This window comes from Aquarana catesbeiana, linkage group LG05, assembly GCF_042186555.1.
Source record: "Aquarana catesbeiana isolate 2022-GZ linkage group LG05, ASM4218655v1, whole genome shotgun sequence".
NCBI classification, from domain to species: domain Eukaryota; kingdom Metazoa; phylum Chordata; class Amphibia; order Anura; family Ranidae; genus Aquarana; species Aquarana catesbeiana.
The window spans coordinates 47,536,299-47,542,993 of NC_133328.1; the positions used below are offsets into that span (position 1 = coordinate 47,536,299).

General features: G+C 41.9%; 1 protein-coding gene across 6 annotated transcripts in view; it reads left to right on the plus strand.

Moving 5' to 3' along the window:
* The window catches only part of ADAM22 (ADAM metallopeptidase domain 22), a 419,533-nt gene that overhangs the window by 231,860 nt on the left and 180,978 nt on the right, over positions 1-6,695 (plus strand). The window lies entirely within an intron of this gene.

Genomic DNA, 6,695 nt, shown 5'->3' on the forward strand with positions numbered 1-6,695 from the left:
CCACTAGAATGCTAATGCTTCTAATGCCGCGTACACACAAGCGGAACTTCCATCGGAAAAATCTTGAATGGTTTTTCCAACGGAATTCCGCTCAAGCTTGGCTTGCATACACACAGTCACACAAAAGTTCTCAGAATTTACGACCGTCAAGAACGCGGTGACGTACCGAGAAAATAGAGTTCAATGCTTCCGAGCATGCGTCAAATTGTTTCAGAGCATGCGGGTTTTTTGCACATCGGAATGGCATAAAGACGAACGTCAAGAACTTTTTCCATCAGAAAAATAGAGAACCAGCTCTCAATCTTTTGCTGGCAGAAATTCAGACAGAAAAAGTTGGATGGAGCATACACACATATCCGACCAAAAGCTCCCATCACACTTTTTTTGACGGAAATTCCGACCGTGTGTATGCAGCATTAGGCTCCATTTACACTAGCATTTTTTGTCTGCTTATAAAAGCTAAATAGTGTTATCCTGTGTGTCCATACACACTACTTTAGGCTATTAGCATTTTTTGAGCTTCAGCGTCTAGGAGCAGAAAATTTTTTTTTTTTTTAATTTTGTACAGTTTCCTGGAGTGTTTTTCCAGCAGAAACGCTCCTAAAAGCATTTTTTGAGCTTTTTTTTTTCCTTTTATTGCAAAAATGCCAATTCTAATGCTCCTAAAACGCTACTACAAAAAGCTATTACCAGCATTTTTCATCCAGTGATTTTTCCAGTTTTTTTTTTTAGCTTAAAAAAAAAAAAAAAATTATATATACATATATTTTTTTTTTATTAATGCTAGTGTGCATAGAGCCTAAAAAGCTGGCACAAAAATGCTATTATCAGCATTTTTCTTTCCAATAATTTTTATTAAAAAAAAAGTTTTAGGCAAACAGTGAGGTACAAAATAGTACAAGTACATATTAAACCATTGTGTTACCGCAAAAATGATCAAAATCAACACATTCTTGTTGCAATAAAACTATACCAGATCATAACTACCCTCTACAGCCACCTGTGTATAATCAGCATTTTTAAGGCTCCATGCACACTATAAGCTAAAAAAAAAAAAAAAAAAAAAGCCAGAAAAACGCTAGATGAAAAACACTGATAGCATAGCACTTTTGTGCGAGCTTCTAGTAGCATTTTAGAAGCATTAGCATTTTATTGGCATTTTTGCAGTACATGAAGAAAAAAAAAAGAAAAAAGTAAAAAAGCGTTTAGAAGTTATGAGCATTCAGCATGTTTTTCTGGAAAAACACTATAAGAAACTCTACAAAAATAATTTTTTTCTGCTCCTAGAAGCTGAAAAAATGCTAATAGCCTAAAGTAGTGTGCATGGACACATAGGATAACACTAATTAGCTTTGAAGAGCAGGAAGGGGGAAAAAAAAAAAAAAAAAAAAAAAAAAAACAGCTTCTGGGATTTTAAAAGAATGCTAGTGTGCATGGAGCCTTATCCAGCATTTTTTTTTTCTAGCTGTGCATGAATCCTAAAAGCGTCATCTCTTTCTGCCTGTGTGCATGAGACCTAAAAGATAAGTACGCTTTAAAACAAAGTGCACTTCTCCCTTTTGCCCACCCGCCTCCTCCACAAATGTGCACTTACCTCTGACAGCAGTGGAATCCAGTGATTGGTTTACATCCTGGCTGCACATAACAGCTCAACAGACCTCTCTAGGGCCGTCTCCAGCCACATATAGAGGTCTTTGGAGCTGTAATGTGCAGGCGCGGACATCATGATAAAAAAAAACAAATACCAGAGGGCGCGCCTGTCAGACTGAGGCAAGTACACATTTGTGGAGGGGGAGGGTGGGTTAGGTTAGCTCAGGGTAAAGGAAGCAAAAAAACAATAAATGGATTGTTGTAAAGTGGCTGTAAACCTAGTTACACCACTTTTACCTACGGGTAATCCTTATTACTGCATGGTTTAGGAGATATTTACCATATACACTTTCGCTGATGTCATCTGCACATGGGCACTGAAGAAAGGGCACGACCGTGCCGTTTCTAAAGGGCCCGTGCCATGACCGGCGGCTCCCATGTGACGTCACGCGACTCCGGCCGTCATGTGACGTCAGGCGACCGGCGGCACGCAACAGTCATAGAGCCGGAGTCCATGGCCCCAGAAGGAAGAGGGGCGAAGATGGATGCGGTCAAATCGCAGGCTTCATTTGGAGGCAAGTGCCACATAATGGGCTAGTATGATTGCTAGCCCATTATGCTTTTACTTTGCAGGGCAAAAAAGAGGAAGTAAAACCCATCAGGGTTTACGTCCTCTTTAAGTGTGCTTATCCTTGATCTACATACACACTTTTTTTATATTTATTTTGTATGGAATTTACAATTTGCTAAACTCTCAGGTCTGGTAACACTTGCAATCCTGACAAGATCTGACAAGCATCGAGATCACTGAAAAATGTGCAGTAACAGAACTCACCTGCTTGTATGTATCGCTCTCCTGCTGGTTTGAGGAGCAAAGCGTCGCTGCAGAAACACTGTAGGATTTAAGTCATCCGAGAGAGAGAGCGAACGACGCTCATCCAGCCAGCGAGTGACACATGTAAATAAGTGAGAGTAATGGACTGTACACACGATAAGAAAATATCTGCACAAGGAATGATCGATCGATTATCTGTTAGTATAGTGCTTTCGACAGCCAATTCCGACTGGGGGGGTAAAAAAAACACGAAGGTGCAAGCTAGAAAATTATCGTACGTGAACACAACATCCCATTTTTGTTCAATGTGTACTGTAATCGTATGGAAATAATCAAATAGAAGACACCATGTATGATCGGAAGCAAAGAACAACCCGGAAGATGCTAGTACATTGTGTTTGCCTACGTCATTGGAGAATTTTCGTACGCGTTGATGTCATTTTTCAGCTACACCACAGTCGAGCAAAATTGAACAATCGTTTGCCTGATTTTCTCATAGTATGTACACTGCCCTGAATAGAAATTCTGCTGCTGAGTTTTCTCCAGCAATAGGATACCTAGTGTGACAAGTCTTAGGTCCCTTTCACACGGGCGATCCGATCAGGTCCGATTTTTAGGCAGACCTGATCAAGAAGGTCCATACATCCCTAACAGGCGGGTGTCCATTTACACCCACCTACCTCTGGGTCCAAGAAAAAAACTGGAAGGTGGTCCGTCCTCTTCTGTTTAGGTGGATCAGATTGGAGGGTAGTCGGGTGTAAACGGACAGCAGAGTACGTTTACTCCCAGCCGCCCACTGAGCAGAGCGGGCATTGTCCATGTCTGCTCTGCTGACACTGAGCGGACACGGATGTGTCATCCACCCACTCTGCAGGGGATCTGTGAGCCGATCGGAATCCTCCCTGTGTAAAAGGGGCCTTATGATTAATTTATAAGCGTTCCTCTGATCGGCGTACACATATTGCTCTGAGCCAATCACAACTCAATAACTCTACTGAAAGCATGCTTACAGGAGTAGAGAACAGAGGAATGAGGGATTGTTCACACCAGCCTGTATGCTAAAGCGTCACAAGCTTGTGTCCATTATGAAAGGACTGTGTGATGCAAAGTTTATTCTTTTTTTTTTTTTTTTACACTTCAGTTCTAGTCACCAATCATGATGATGTGATGCTGTGACTTGCACTGCAGCACATGGCCCCTATCTGCAGCATTGTGTTGTGAATGGGGCACATATAAAAAAACAATTGATTTCTATGTACCCTAGCTTTGAGCCTGCGTTGGCGTGCACAGATCAACACAGGTGCTTTGAATGGGCCCAGACCTTATAAATTAGCATCTGTATCTACACTGTCCAGTTGGCAAGTAGAGAGAAGGAGATGCATTTTTTGACCATGGTAACACAATAGCATAGCTTTCATTTATGGAGGGTGGTCTAAAGGGCTGTATACCCTCTACAGCAGGGATATGCAATTAGCGGACCTCCAGCTGTTGCAAAACTACAAGTCCCATCATGCCTCTGGGTGTCATCCTTGTGGCTGTCAGTCTTGCTATGCCTCATGGGACTTGTAGTTCTGCAACAGCTGGAGGTCCACTAATTGCATATCCCAGCTCTACAGGGAGGGTACTAGCATTTTTAAGAGTAAAAAGTAATTGAGGAATATAAGCAAGATCCTGAGATGATTGCTTTTTCTTGGAGTTCTTCTTTAAAAGATAAATTCCAGGTATGGATATTTTATATACAAGTACATTGGTCCAGCTTGGAGTAATGTAACAATGTGTATACCATACCTGGCTGATGCCCCTGGAAGCTGGAAATCACTGTAGTACACGCCAATGATCTCACATTGCCTCTGGGTCCTGTGCTGAGAAGCTGCATTCTGAACACAGGAGTTTGGCAGCTTGGCACAGGCGCCATTCACAGAATGCTTTGCATCTTCTGAATGAATACAAAGCATTCTCTGATTGGACAAATTAGAGAGCATAAAGTCACTGCCCATCTCGCTTTGCATTAATTTAGAAACACATTCTCTGAATAACGCCCATGCTGAGCGGCTGACTTCCTGCGTTCAGTAGGCAGAAGTGATGCCACCCAGCATGGGACCTGGGCATAGTGGTGCCCAATACAGCGATTTTCAGCTTCCAGGGGCATCAGCCATTTATATTTCATTACTACAAGCTGGACCAATGTAACTTTGTATAAAATATCCATACCTGGAATTTTGTAAATCACAAGGCAGCAAGCGATCCAATATCCTGATGATAGAGCAACATTTATCCTAGTTTTCACAGACACACATACACTCTGTCCCTGATTTTGTGCTGCATTCTAAATGGCTTGTTATAGATTAAAATGAGGTCACAGTATAATGTGCTATCAGTCTAATGTTTTAGCGATATTTAGAATTTAAACAATGCAGATGCCACTTAGTGCTTTTTTTTTTATGTTTTCTTCCCATTGGAAGCATATAATGTACAGCAACATTTATTTTGTACGTGCTCTGCAACATTTATTAGAAAACATTGCAGTAGCATACACTATATTGTCAAAAGTATTGTGACACCTGCCTTTACACATGAACTTTAATGGCGTCTTAGTCCATAGGGTTCAATATAGAGTTGGCCCACCCTTTACAGCTATAACAGCTTCAACTCTTCTGGGTAGGCCGTCCACAAGGTTTAGGAGTGTGTCTATGGGAATGTTTGACCATTCTTCCAGAATCGCATTTGTGAGGTCAGGCACTGATGTGGAAGAGAAGGCGTGGCTCGCAGTCTGGGCTCTAATTCATCCCAAAGGTGTTCTATCGGGTTGAGGTCAGGACTCAGTGCAGGCCAGTCAAATTCCTTCACCCCAAACTCTCTCATCCATGTCTTTATGGACCTGGTTTGTGCCTCTGGAAGTCATGCTAGTAGCTGTCTTGCATCTTGGAATTTGCAGCAGCAGCTGGAGGACTGCAGTTTGCCTACCCATGCTCTAGAACTTATTCAACAAGGCACAGCAATAAGCAGAGTTCATAGCATAACCTATAGAAACCAGATTTCATCAATCACTCAATGATTACAGTAAAATCTTTTGGAAGGGCATAACTACTGCAGATTGTTCAAAACGATTATTACAGCGAACAACTGATTCATTCCATGTATGGTCAACACTAAGCCTAGAAAAGTGCAGCTCCAAGGCTACGTCAGCCCAGAGCCTGCTCATTTGTGGTAGGATGGAGCTCTGGTCATGTCCTTTTAATCGGAAGTAAACCCATCCATAAAACTGTTTGATTTCCGGCACGTGTCGGAAATGTAACACTCCCACTGGTTGTGCTCTCAACCAAACGGTCAAACCATCCAATGGCTGGGGTCATATATGATCACATGTGAAGCATCATGGCAGTTGTAGATTAAACAGAGGCAAAGATGGCAGCTTCCTTGGCTGAAAATGATAGGGGGGGGTTACTTACACTTTAAAGTGGATGTAAACCCAATGTCATCCTTTCTAAACTACTTCCATAGGGGTTATCTATAAGGATATACATGCCTCCTGCATGTATCTTTACCTGTCAAATGTCTCCCCTCTGTCTGTTATTAGACCCGAAAAACTGCAGATTCTGTGGGCGGGTCTGTTGTCTGGAGCTCGGTGGGTGGAGTCGTGATGTCAGTAGACTCCCCGCCCACCTCTACACTCCCCTTGTCAATATGCATTTTCTCCTGTGTATTTCTTACACTGAACTTCTGCTATGATCTCTAACATCCAGTAAAAAGACAGGAAAGTAACCACATGACTTCAGCATGCCAAATCATGCTGAAGTGTGGAACAGCCAATCCTTGCAGAGCTGCTGAAGAAAGGGGTGGGAATTAAAAAATAATGCATGTCTTAGGCTAGTGCACGAGATGTAAATCACCTGTCACTCACAGCAAGGGGGAGGATTTGACAAAGTTTTTCTGTTTGTCAAGTTTTATCTCACTGAACAAAAAAAAGAGGATTGCTCAGAGCTGGATTAACGCTTTGTGGCAAGACTGGGATTAAATGATAGGAAATCTTATACTCTACATTATGACATCAAAAAAAAATTTTGGGTTTACATCCACTTTTAATCAACAGTAGATTTCCACCAGACAAAGGGTGCAAAACCTCTTTAATGGAGATATTAAAAGTATATCTATAACCAAAGCTTCCCTGCCCCCCCCCCCTTTTATTTATTTTCAGATGTGAACAGAGTAGGGAATGGGTAAAACCCATGTCCCACTGGGGAGATTTCCCTTTAATTCCTGCCTAAGAGAC